Source organism: Patagioenas fasciata, chromosome 1 (assembly GCF_037038585.1).
Source record: "Patagioenas fasciata isolate bPatFas1 chromosome 1, bPatFas1.hap1, whole genome shotgun sequence".
Classification (NCBI taxonomy): Eukaryota; Metazoa; Chordata; class Aves; order Columbiformes; family Columbidae; genus Patagioenas; species Patagioenas fasciata.
The window spans coordinates 57,683,744-57,696,300 of record NC_092520.1 but is presented as its reverse complement, the minus strand read 5'-3'; the positions used below and the strand labels follow the sequence as shown (position 1 = coordinate 57,696,300).

General features: G+C 38.8%; 1 protein-coding gene across 7 annotated transcripts in view; it reads left to right on the top strand.

The window, feature by feature from the left end:
- Positions 1 to 12,557, top strand: part of GGACT (gamma-glutamylamine cyclotransferase) — a 31,085-nt gene that overhangs the window by 3,814 nt on the left and 14,714 nt on the right. Inside the window, exon 1 of one of the 7 annotated variants that reach the window (XM_071807086.1) lies at positions 3,926 to 4,015. The exons of 4 other annotated variants lie outside the window; for them this stretch is intronic. The gene's annotated coding sequence lies outside the window, so the exon portion shown is untranslated. Of the gene's footprint in view, positions 1 to 3,925; positions 4,016 to 12,557 lie in introns of those variants that run through there. 2 more of the 7 variants (XM_071807088.1, XM_071807076.1) reach the window with 2 other exon arrangements.

Genomic DNA, 12,557 nt, shown 5'->3' with positions numbered 1-12,557 from the left:
AAGATTTTTTGCCATTGTAATTTCTTTAAGCACGTCAGCTATTTCCTCTTAACATCTTGAGAAAACTTACTGAATATCCCTGTCACTCCTGATTTTTCTGGCTTATAAGACACCTCTTTTCCTTTGGAATTACCTGTATAACCACCTTTCTCTGCAGTGTTTTGATTGTAATTGTTCATGTCCTTTACTAGAAGACAGTTACCATCACATTGCTGACATTCTGACAGAAGTTCTTGGCCACACACGGTTGCTTTTTCTTGTCCCTTTCCTGAAGCTTTGCCTTTTTCCAGTGCTGTGTGTTGCCACTGTACCTGTGAGGGAGATCATCCCATGTGCACGAGCCTTCAGCTGTGCAAGAATATCTATATTAGGATGACACTGCAATTTTAAATGTATGTGCTATCAAATAATACCAGAGTAATTACAAGTCTATTTTTCTTTATCTTCTTTCCCTCCACTCATTGCATCTAGCCTGGTACAGTCCCACAACCTTTTTCATAGTATAATTCAGGTTGGAAGGGACCTTGGGAGTCTCTAGTCCAACCTTCTGATTCAAAGCAGGGTCACCTGTGTGGGCAGACCAGGCTCTTCAAAGCTTTATCCGATGTGTCCTGAAAACCTATATGGACAGAGACTACACAGCAGCTTCAGTGTGTGTCTGCATCTGAAAACCCTTTTCTTTGAATCAAGTTGGGGCCTCTCTTGCTTTCATTTATACCTGTTGTATCCCCAGCCCCCACTTGCACCACTGTGAAGAGCTGAGCTTCGTTTTCTGGATAACCTCCTCATGGGTATGGGGAGATTGCTGTGAGGTCACCCCAAAGTCATCTTCTCTCTGGTTGAACAGGCCCAGTTTCCTGAGCTGCTTTTCACGGAGCGAGTGCTCCTGCCTCATGATCATCTGAACTCGCTGCAGTTTATCGATACCTTCCTTGTACTGGGGGCCCCAAAACTGGATGCAGCGTAGTAGGTGTGTTCCTAGTGAGTGTCAAGTAAAGGGAGATCATCACTTCCCTCAAGCTGCTGGTTGTACTTCTGTTAGTACAGTGCAGGACACTCACCTTCTTTGCTGCTTTCTTTGTTCAGCAAGGTGTATTCATGAGTGAGGTATTAAGGTCAGAATGAGTAAGGTAAATCATTGAGATGTCAGAGGAAACGTGGATCTCAGCCAGTATCATTTTGACTGCTGTACTGCACTTTTGGCTGAGTCCTGGCTCCCCAACAACAGTCAGGGTTTTAGCTTTCCCATTAGTGAAGAAGGAGATGTAGATGTTCATGTCTCATCACAAGTACAAAACTCTGCTTACTTGTATTTTCCACAAGTCTTGGGGACACTTGTTGATATTATGTTATTTTCTGGTAACAGTATCATGGACAATTCAAATAGTGTTTTGGAGTGGTAGTATAAAAGACTTCCCTTTTCTCCAAAATATTTTCTGCTGCTGATCTGGACTCAATCTTCTGCAGTTCTTCTCTTATATCTCTCCGTATCCTTGGTATCAACCTGTACCTCTGCTCTGGCTTTCTGCATCACAGGGACTAAAAGTCATCTACATATCTAATGAGATATGTTATTTGATACATTTTGCCTTCTGGCAGACCAGTCTGTGTACAGGACTTAAGGTTTTATTGGTTCCACTGATGTGGTACTGATAAGAATAGTGGGTTTGTACCTCACCGCTGTCCCGCCTCTTCCATCTTCCTTTTTAGGTGACAGACTTGAGTTTAAAAACCTGACTTTAATTTGTTGGTGGTGGCAAGAGATTCAGCTCACATCTCTCTACATCAACTGGTGAAGTTTGAGTGATGAGTCTAGATTCTGAACCTCAGGAAATTAAATTTAAGTGATGTGAATACGACCCTCTGGTTTGTAAGAAGTTATTAACAGCATTCTTTCTGAATTATTTTACATTGAACTCAAGTGTTTAATTGCACATTAAACAGGATACAGTTTAGACACTAAATTTTAGCACTAAAATCAGAATGTAATTTTAATAATGTCTATGGATTCTATCCACTCTAGCTTCTGTAAAAAAACAGTTTTGTTGTTGCTTGGATCTGTCTGAATTTCTCTAGAAATCAAAGGTAACAAGCTAGATTATTTCCCATCAGGAGGGCCACAGTCCACATACACAGTAATACTGAAAGCTGTAAGGAAAATAGAAATAAACCCATTTTCTTCAAAACTTTGCTGAGAAAAATGATATTGGAAGTGAGACTACAAGTAGTGAGTGAGAAACAAGGGTCTTGTTTTCATTTTTTGTTGGCAGAATGATGGTTGTGGTGGTTTTGAATGATACCTAGACCTAGTGATGAACAAGGGATTGATGTTAGTTGTGGTATGAGAGTAAGGCCATGACAGAATTTCATTAGCTAGTATCTTCATTAGAAGAAATTATGGGTTGTTTTAGCATAGAGGGAAATGGTAAGTAGATAGGCCAAAGTACATAAAGGGCACCGCTTGAAGTTGTAATCCTTTTAATTTTATTTTTATTCTTTACATTAACACTTTTAATTCTTCTGTTAGCTTTGTCTTTTTTAAGCTAATTTAACTAATTGCTTGACCTGCAATTCACTACGGGTGCTGGAATAAAACTTTTCAGATTCAGGTAACACACAGTGGTGCTTCAAGCTTGAAAGAAAGTGTTTAAGGCTGTTTAATCATTCATTTAGCATCTGTAGTTGGAATTCCTAAACTAGAAGCTGCAAAATAATTGGTATCACAAGAAAGGAAACTTGAAGGCTCAAGTGGTTTGCAAGTCTAGAAGTGCAAGTGGAAGATGTTGCCCACTAAAGTAACTAGTTCTGTCAACATTTTTACAGGTGTCCGGTGAAGGGATATTGGCCCTTTCCTTGGCATCTCTCAAATTTTAGCTCGTAAGACAGTATAATTGCTGTGCCCCAGGCAGTCCATCTCTATGCCACTAGGCACCAGCCTTCTGTTTGTCCTTCTGTGTAACTCCTGCCTCCCTTTTGTGATGACATTCTTCTGGCCTCTGTTTTTTATTTATTTTCCTGTACTCAAGGGATTAATGTGGCTGTACACTGGTGACACGTTGAATGAGTGCCAGAGTACACTCTCTTGTCTGGATTCACTTAACCCAGCTCACCTGGACTGAGAGAATGTTGTTCTACAGTGAGGCAGCAGGTTCTTGTTAGTGTTTCAGTCTGGGGGAAAATGGGAATCCTTCATGGGTTTTGTGAAAAAAACTCATGGAAAAGGAACAGAAATGTAAGGAGGCTGGAGAAAGGGATTAATCCTATAAGCGTCCACAGTAACAAATTGCAGAGAAAATTACTGGATTCAGATTTTTTTATAACTCAGGTCAGATTTGTGCTCACAATAGGACTTGTTCAGAGATGAACTGTTATTGGAACACATGGGTGGAAAAATTGGAGGCAACTGAAGAAAAGAGTTTTAAATAATAGCAGTTGGGTACAGATAATCAGACAAAGGATGAAAAAAATAATTATGTGCCAGGGTTGTCAGCTGAGTTGTGATGGTCTGTGATTTATAGATAGGAGCAGAAGAAGGGTATAGGCATTAGGTTTCCTTATTCCCCAGACAGCTTATCTGTGAGGGTGCTCAGGGGAGATTGTGACTTGAAGAACAGCTTAAGCCCAAGCTTATTCTGTGCAAAGGAAGAACTCTAAAGAAGATGTGACAACCCTACAGAGATTAGAAAAGTGAGGGGAAAAGATTACTAGAGATTACTAGGTGGAAAATGTAATCTTGGGGTGAATGTCAGCATTTAAATATGTTCAAGAGTATATATCAATTATTATTGATTTTCTTTGAGGCTGAAGCCAACTAGACTTAGATTTTCTGTAGAATGACTGAGTGAGACTCTGAGCTCCGTGTTGCGTAATATTTTCACTGAAAGGGGATGGAGCAACACCACGTGTGTGGAGTGTGGCAACGTGTACTTTGAAGCAGTGCTTTTAAATACATCACTGCACAACGCCAAATACTGCTTTGTCTCAGGCTGCCTGTGAGGTGTGGAAGTACTGTTTGGTAAGTGTTGCATTTGGATGTGGGCATAGAGATTTAAATCATATTTTAGATTAATGATTTCTTTCTTTTGATTAAGCTGTCTTAAGGCAGTAGGCCTTGTTTCATGATTGTGGTTCTAGACATAATAAATTTCTGAGTAATGTGATTATTTGTGTAGTTATATGAAGTTTCAGGAAACCTGCTTAGGAGAAACAAAACATCTCGGAGAAGACAAACAGGTGCAGTAAAAACAGAAAAGAGGTGGTTGTGTTTTTTCATCTTTCTAGTATAGGACTTCTTAATGAGATATGCTGACTGTTTTTTCCTCTCCCTTCTATTTTTGTTTATATTTACCTTTATTTATCTTGTCAAAATATCAAGAAATTTAGGTCAAAATATATCTGGATCCATCTGCTCATCTAGTCTGTTCTTTTACTGCTGGTAGTTATATCTTTTAATTAAGTATGCTTAATGACAGTTTACTACATTAATGGGTGGCATCAAATATCTTTAATTTTCTACATTATGAACTTACTAATGCAGAGAAGGTTTTTTCCTAATTTCTGTTTATCAAAACAACTATTTAATCTCTTTAATTTGTCAAATTGTAGTCTATATGACTTACATGTTCAATTTCTTTGTTGTTTTAGGTGAAAACTTGAATAGGCTCTATAATTTAGCTGCCTTTAGCAGAGGAATATTATTCTCACAGTCAGGTTACGAATACAGGAAATGTTTATTCATTGACACAGTGATCTATTTCAGTTTTGAATCTTGTTGATTGTAGTTATTCTTTTCATGTAACTTTGTGCTCTACATCATACAACAGAGTTACCAGATATAAAGTCCATGACTGATTTTTCAATTCCACGTTCTTCAAATACGTTTTAATTTTTATTTTGGTTTTTGAGGTTGACCATCAATGTTGACGTAACCTGATTTTAAAAAGGGGTCTGCAGAGTGGTGCAGCAGGCACATGACCTGGTTTGTATTAGGATCATTTGCCTTTCATGAACATGCCAAATTTGGTAATTTGGTTTCACATCAGACAGGTCAGAAATAAATCTCATTTGGGTAATTCTTAAAATGATACATGGAATGGATTATTTCTTTGACATTCCCCCCCACTGCACTCCAGTTCTCGACGCCAGCTCACTGAGCCCATCAGCCCAACTACATTATCAGATGGATTTTTACTTTAGGTAGTAGTGATGCTTTGAGTATGTGTTTAGGAAGAAGTATTAGAAAATACTTTCAGTGAGAGTGGAGCAGACAGTCTAATGATTTTTTCTCTTAGGAGGAATAAAATCCCAGTAATGTTGTACTTTGTGATCTCTAAAAACTCTGCAGTATTAAAAGCATGCACTAATTAAGTATTTACTTAGGCAGCTCTTCTTGGGTCCCATCTCTGATTATTTCTGTGTTTTGGGCAGAGCTGCCGCAGATGTAACTTTTGTAGCATACTGTCTGAGCTACCACAACATAATCACTTTGCTCTGCATTACACCCATATGCACGTGTAACAATTTACCTGTGAATCTCCAGTGAGATCACATATGCCAAAACAGTCTGTGAACAAATGTGTGCGCAAGATTGTTTCCTGTATGTCTAGAAAAATAGTCCTAGATCTTGTCTACAGTTGCCTCATCGACACTTTGGAGGAAAACTGCATGAGGGTATACATTTTCAATTATTCTGTGTCAAAATGATTTATCTCACCAGCTTGCTATTAATAGAACAAATAAAGTCTATGCCTATAAACAAAGTATAATTTATATTTTAAAAATCTCTAATAAATAGAAATTATTTCAGAACTTCTTGCAATCAAAATACCTCATATCTGTGATCTGAAAACAGTGTTTGGGAAGAAAAACAGACAAACAGAGAGAGGACTTTTTTTTTTATTTTATTTTGAGCTGCTTTTATGTGCAATATGTAAAACGAGATGGCCGCCTTGCAAACCCCATGTAGCTTCCAACCTAAGAAACAGAAGCTTGAGACAGGGAATTATAACAGTGAGCTGTGAAGCAGTTCTTGAGGCTGTGATGGTGCAGTCCTGTGTTGTTCTCACACTTTTCCTTCTTTCAGTGCTTTTATTGGCCAAAGCTGTACAGCTGGCCTGGCACTGCTCTGTCTTGGAGCCACATGTACCTCATGTGTGCCAGATCCAGCCAAAGCCAGCTTCAGCTGCACAACAGGCTTTGACTGCACCATCTCCTAGAAAGTAGAAAAATGAGATTAATGGCCTCTCTCCTGAGGGCTCTAACCCATGTCTTTTAGGAACACTGGGTCTTGTTTGGCCTTTTGAAACTGGATCACAGTACAGAAAGCAACGTAAGATTTGTGGGGTCGGAGAGCATTCAATGTACTACCTTGGGATTGTGTTTTTGAGTGTGTTTGGGAGGTGCTACGTGGAGCAGGAATGGGATGGAAATTGAACATTTCGTTCTCTCTTTTCAGGGTAATTGCTATTTAGAGATAAAGCCTTCAAAACCAACTAATTGCATAATGTACCATCTATAAACAGGCAGGGAGTGGGATCTAGAATTCTCCTCTTGAGCTATCAGGAATCTAATGAGTGGACCACAGAATCAGTCTCTTGCAGTGTCTATGCATCTAGCATTACTTTTCATGCATAGCATACAAATCAAACTGCCTTTTAATTTTACTTTTTAAACGAGAGCTAAGAGATTGTCTCATCCAGTTCCTTGGCAAAAGGCGAGTTTGGCAGTGGTGGTGTTATTTCTGATAGAGATTTGACTGGCTCGCTGTTGAGGATAGTCAGTAGTGAAGGATTTTCAGCCTTCCTGGATGGTCTGGGCTCTTCCTAGGCACTGTGCTTATCAATAGATGGTTAGTCTTTCCTAATGTCCATTTTTGGAATTTAAGCTCATTGGGTCTTCTGTCTAAATAGATATGGGAAGCAGCTTACTGCCTCTCTATTACAGTATGCTTTCATATACTCGAAAGCATGACCCTATATACTCTAAAGCAACTGATTGCAGTGCAGTCTCTTGTTTTTTGCCTATAGGTTGTGGTTTCTTGACCTGTGATTATTCTCTCTCTTCTGTGCAACTCATGATGTTTCTCTAGGAACACAGTGCTCAGAGCTGGACATACTACTCACTTCGTGACCAGATCAGAGCACAAGATTGTGTTCATGTGTTTTACTACTGATACACTTGTTTGTATGTAAACATTAGGATGTTATTTTGCCAAGAGTACCACATTGTTGACTCATGTTCAGTTCATGATCATTGTAACTGCCAAATCTCTTTCTTCAGAACTGCTGTTATGCTCATCTTTCCCCAGAATTTGGTTATGCCGTTGATTATTCTTGGCTGATCTTAGAACTCTGCACTGGGCATCCTTGAACATCTGCTGCAGGGTGGTAGTTGTACAGAGGCTTGCAAATGTCTCATTAGCCTTGTGCACAGCCTCTTTCATTGTGGTATTACCTGCATCTTTCACATTATTGAGTGAGTCATAAAATCATAGAATATCAGATTGGAAGGGCCACAGGAGCCTCTGGTCCAAACTTCCTTGGCAAAAGAGCGATCTAGACAAGACGGCCCAACACCCTGTCCAGCTGAATCCTAAGTGTCCGATGTTGGGGAATCCACTGCTTCCCTGGGGACATTATTCCAATGGCTGCTTGTTCTCTTTGTGAAAAATTTCCTCCTTGTGTCTAGTCGGAATCTCCCCAGGAGTAACTTGTACCCATTACTCCTTGACTTTTCCATGTGAACTCCTTGTAAAAAGGGAGTCTCCATCTTCTTTGTAGCCACCCTTTAAATACCAGAACATGGTGAAGAGGTCTCTCCTAAGCTGCCTTTTCTCAAAGCTGAACAAGCCCAGTTCTCTTAGCCCTTCCTCCTCTGGCAGCTTCCTAGTTGTTTTATCATTTTTGTGGCCTTTCTCTGGACCCTCTCCAGCCTGTCCACATCTTTTTTTGTTTAGCAGGGACCAAAACTGAACACAGTATTCCAGGTGTGGCCTGAAAAGCACTGAGAAGAGTGGGATAATGACCTTTGTCTCTGCTGGTGATGCCCTTGTTGATGCAGCACAGCATCCTGCTGGCCTTCTTTGCTGCAGCAGCCCACTGTTCACTCATATTGAGCTGCTTATCCACCAGGACGCCCAGATCCCTTTCCACAGAGCTGATCCCCAGGTGGGAGTGTTTTTTTGTAGTTCTCACTTTTAAAAAGGGATGTAGGAAAGAGGTGAGGGGTTGTAGAGTCCTAAAATAATTGACATTTTGTTTTAGAGAAAACTTCTGGTGTTTGTTTTTATTTTTTTGCTGTTGGCATTTTTTGTTCTGACATGCTGAAGCTGGAGAGAACAAGTGACATTGTTACACTAAATAGACAGGTTTTACATACAGGCTTGAACTCTGTTAGCCTACCAGACTTAGGTAGCCTCTTTTAAAAATTATTTATGTTAACGTCTGTTTAAATCAAGCAATTTGGAGAAAAGCTCTTTTTTATTAATGACTCAGCATCCCTCTTCTCAGGCCTCTGTTTTTTTTTCCAGCTTTCTATGACTACTTTTTCCTTTATATGGGGTTATGTTACTTGATAATAGTATTCTAGGTTGCTTTGCTTGCCTATCTCCCTTTTAGGTGATTTGATCTTCTATCATAAAAAAGGTGGCCCTCCCCAAATCAGTCAAGAGGTAGTAAGTGCCTTGCTGGATCATGGGGATCTCCTGCAAACATTGTCTATGGGACCTAGCTATGTGTTCAACTGAAAATAATTCCTGTACCAGTGTTAGCCTTTTTGTTCTAGCTTTAAATTCCACAATGGTTGCACTAAAGCCTGAAAACCTCATACCAATACAAGTCCCTGAAAACATAGTGAAAGACAACATGACTTTTGGAAATTCTGCAATAGAAAACTCATGGGTAATTAGTGGAAATGGCAGTCTGAATGAACTTTTACAAAATGAATTACAAATATCTTGACCACCCCTTCCTCTGTTTCTGGATACAGAATTTGCTTTCAAAATAGAATCAAAAGGTTCTGAAATCTCAGAAGTATTGCATTTGTGTTATAATATGGTATTTTCAATCTTCCTTGTATAACAAGGTTATGACTCTTCTTCTGAAAGTTCAAGATTCTTTCACTAATTCATTTGAAAAGCTAGATTAAAAAATAAAATAAACCAGCACACAGCACAATGTAAATCTAATAGAAGTTGATCTAACTGGTTGCCATAATTCTGTTTGGGTTTTGAAATAAGCTTAAAAAGCTGAGAAGCTCTCATTCTCTTATAAAGTTTAAAGCAAATAAATACATGTATCTTCTCATTATTTTAATGAAATAGTGTCACCAGTTCTGACTCTCTTTGCATTTCCCATGATTTTGTCAATTTTTTTATCAGCTCTGTCTTGCTGATAGAATGGAGGAAGAGACTGAGATTAATTAAATCTTCTTTGATATTTAATTTTTTTATTTAGTATCTTGGAGATCCAAGGAGCTCCAAACAAAGATCAATCAAAATCACTTCCCTCTGTGTGTTCTCAGTAGAACCATCATAATAACCAGTTAATATCAGCTCTAGACTGGGTGAAAAAATAGTTGTTAGCCAATACAAAAACTGATTGCAATTAGCAAAATTCTGGTGTAGCAGAAGTAACCAGTTAAAGACTTTTTGCAACACAGGTGTAGGATTTAGCTTGCTCAAATTATGGAGATACAGCAGAATTTTCACTTTGTGTCAGGCCTTTTTTGACCTTGACTAAGGGATGAAGGCTTTTAGACACTTTGAGTTTCATTTTTAAAATGACCTGTCGTGGTCAGTTAACTGATTATGTATCATTTTACCACAAAAATTATTTGCGTGTCACTTCCCATGATTTTCTATGGTTCCACTTCTTTTGAAGTATTGCTGCCCTAAAATCAAAGCACACATACACAACTGCAGAGCATTTTAGAAATATACGGCGTTATTCTGGTGACACCAGGTGTTGAAAGTAAAAAATGTAATGCATTATGTATTCAGAAGCATACCTTTATTAATTGATTGTTATTGTGGGGTAAACAGTGAACTAGGGAAGGTTTGTAATTTGACAATAATTTGAGTTATGTCTTAAAAGAAATCTTTTGAAAATCAGAAGTGATCTTTTCATTACCTGTCTTTTTAAGTCATATCAAAAAGACAGAAGCAAATTCTTGTATGGTTTCTCCTCTTCCTATGTTTTAAGTAATGCACTGTTTCTTCATTTACATGCAGTAGTAACTCTCTAATTACATTATTTAATTTATCTTAATTAGAATCACTAAGTGAGTATTTGCTTAGAGAATGCAGAAGTAAATTTAACTGAGATTTCCAAATGTCCCTAGATACCATCTGTTAAATCTGGGACAAATGGTGTTCAGAATAATAACATATTCCTTTATTTGGGGATTGGGTGTTAACCAGAAGCTGATATACTACATGATATTTGGGCAGGGGCGTGGCATTGGGAGGGCAGTAACTGATTTGTTCAAGGGCTGAAATGTAACTTTCTATGGCCAAGTTAGATTAATCAGTTATTTAATAATGTTTTGTGCCTTTTTAACATTGTATGGCTAATGTTTATTTCTAAGTTTTTCAGTTAACATCAACTTAAGCCCAAATTTCAATATTGGGCTAATCTGTAAAATCATCCCTTTTTATTTCAGCTTTTCATTGTGGAATGTATTTGATGTAAGGGTATACTAGTGTTCAGGCAGAACTACCTCTCGAAATGCCCAGGGCATAGTTGCTATGAGCAAAGACCTTCCAGGGGAAGCAGTCTGATTTTGAAAGCATGATGCTGACTTCTCCATGGTATTTCCTGGAGGCTCTTCTCTTCTGTTGTGGCATAAAAATAAATTATAAATGGTGGTGTACTTTAAATTAGCAGAAAGTTTCTAACAAGAAGAGCAGTTGGGTTTATATATCAGTTTGGGCCGAGAGGAGGTACGTGTTGAAAATGTCTGTTGATGCCAATGCAAGAAAAATGTTTTCATTTAGAGGGACAGAGAAGTCTTAGGACTTGTTCTTCCTGTCCTGCTCATCCTGTTCACTGACGCTGAAATTGGAAAAAGTAAAGTATAAGGAAGTGAACTGGAGCATACTTTACATGTTACTGGATATTTGGGACCTATTTGGAAAGCTGGGATCCCAATAAAACAGAGAAATAAAATAAAGCCCATTGCAGAAGGTATTGTGTTCTCATTTCCAGAGCAAACTTTGGAAAAGCTTTAATATAGCGTTTCTGTTGTCACTTCTGTCTCATGTCCCACGGTACAGGCAGTGGCAGGTACCCTTTTCACACGGAAATCTGTGCATCCCTTTGATCTGCGCTGTTGAATAATAATGTAGCCAGTTTAGCCATACTCTTCTCTCATAATTTTGTCCCTTGTTTTACATGTGTGAGGAGGCTGTTGTGGGGAGGTATTAGAGCTAGTCGGAGGATATGCTAATTTATGCTTAAGACCTAATCACCTTTGGTTGGAATCTGCTCCAGTCATAATTTGGCTACATCTTGAGATCTAGCTTGAGGCATTCAGAACATTTTGTATTGCATTATTGCCTTGTCTGCCCTCCATGCCTCTTTTCCCAGCACAAAGTCTAGAATGATGGATAGGTGCAGTTGGACACTCTCCTAGATGTGCTGAATGCCTTAAGGCATGTGAGTTTGCTCTGATGTGCACCCAAAGTAACTTTGAAGACTTACGTCCCTAGAATGCTGTTTTTCAGCTACTCTGTATGCTGTCATGATGCAGGAACATATTGCAGATGGAAAGCACTTGGTTTCTAGGCATAAAATCCTGCAAAAAATGACCTGGTGCTGGAAAATATGAGACTTCTAGGCACATAGGACCACCTTTGAATCATTGAATACAGACATGCATTACTGCAGAGAAAGAATTAATAGATGCCTGCCCTGAGATAATGCAACTCACACAACTGTAAAAAGAATAACAGACTCTATTTGCAAATCTAAGCCATTCCATCTCCTTATTTTTAACCCTATGAAGTAGAGTGATCAAGGAAACAAACTTTTCCATCCATGCACTTAACTTTTCATTGGTGTTTCTGAGTACAGTTGTTGTCACTTCCTTGCAGTTTTTCTAAATGAGATTTTACTGGTACCTTTTGTGATATCTCTAGTGTTTCCTTGAAATTCTTCTTCCAGTTGTGGTGCCCTCTTACAGCCATGTCAGCTTGGTGGCTGGCACAGGTGTCCCTTGAAGCTGAGGAGGACAACATCCTGTGCTGGTATTTACTTCCAATATCCATGTGCTCATTCATGTGAGAAGAGGGAATTCTCTGAATGGAAATGGTTGGAAAATGAGCATGTGAATTTCTGAGGACTGCAAAACCTACGTGATTCTTCTTATTTTCCCCTGGTTTACAGCATGGCTTTGCTCACTCATCATTCTGCAGTCAAAATATAAAATAATGTTTCCTTTTATGACAAGGTCACCCATCTAATTGACCAAGGGAAGCCAGTAGTTGTGGTGGTTTTGGATTTTAGTAAAGCTACTTCTGGATATTTTGTCCAGCATACAGCTGGACAAGCCCATAACAC